At 56.8% G+C, this 387-nt stretch overlaps 1 protein-coding gene across 1 annotated transcript in view; it reads left to right on the forward strand.

The window, feature by feature from the left end:
• Positions 1-387, forward strand: part of TAP1 (transporter 1, ATP-binding cassette, sub-family B (MDR/TAP)) — a gene marked incomplete at its 5' end in the record, with an annotated part of 15,964 nt that overhangs the window by 5,651 nt on the left and 9,926 nt on the right. The window lies entirely within an intron of this gene.

The raw sequence follows: 387 nt of genomic DNA on the forward strand, positions 1-387 counted from the left end.
CGTTGACGTTCCCCGGGGGCGTGGCTCTCGGACATCGACGTGATGGGGCTCTCCCCAGGCAGCAAGGTCCTGCTGCCATAACGCAGCAGCCCAGAGGGGTTTACCTCTGCGACCATCGCTGTAGCCACCCCACAGGCCATTGGCCACCCTCTACCAGTCAGTAGGGAGACAGAGTACTGGCCACGTTTCTCAGGCAGCAAGCTCTAGGGCCAGCTGGGTGGCTTTGACTTCTGCAGCATCCCTCAAAAGATGAAAGATGGAGAGAGACTTCTTACCAAGGCCTGTAGTGACAGGACAAGCGCCGTGGTTTGAAACTGGAAGAGGGGAGATCGAGATTGGACATAAGAAATGTTTCATGATGAGGGTGGGGAGGTGATGGACCAGGTT

Source organism: Haliaeetus leucocephalus, unplaced genomic scaffold, assembly GCF_000737465.1.
Source record: "Haliaeetus leucocephalus isolate CR32 unplaced genomic scaffold, Haliaeetus_leucocephalus-4.0 Scaffold347, whole genome shotgun sequence".
Taxonomy (NCBI): domain Eukaryota; kingdom Metazoa; phylum Chordata; class Aves; order Accipitriformes; family Accipitridae; genus Haliaeetus; species Haliaeetus leucocephalus.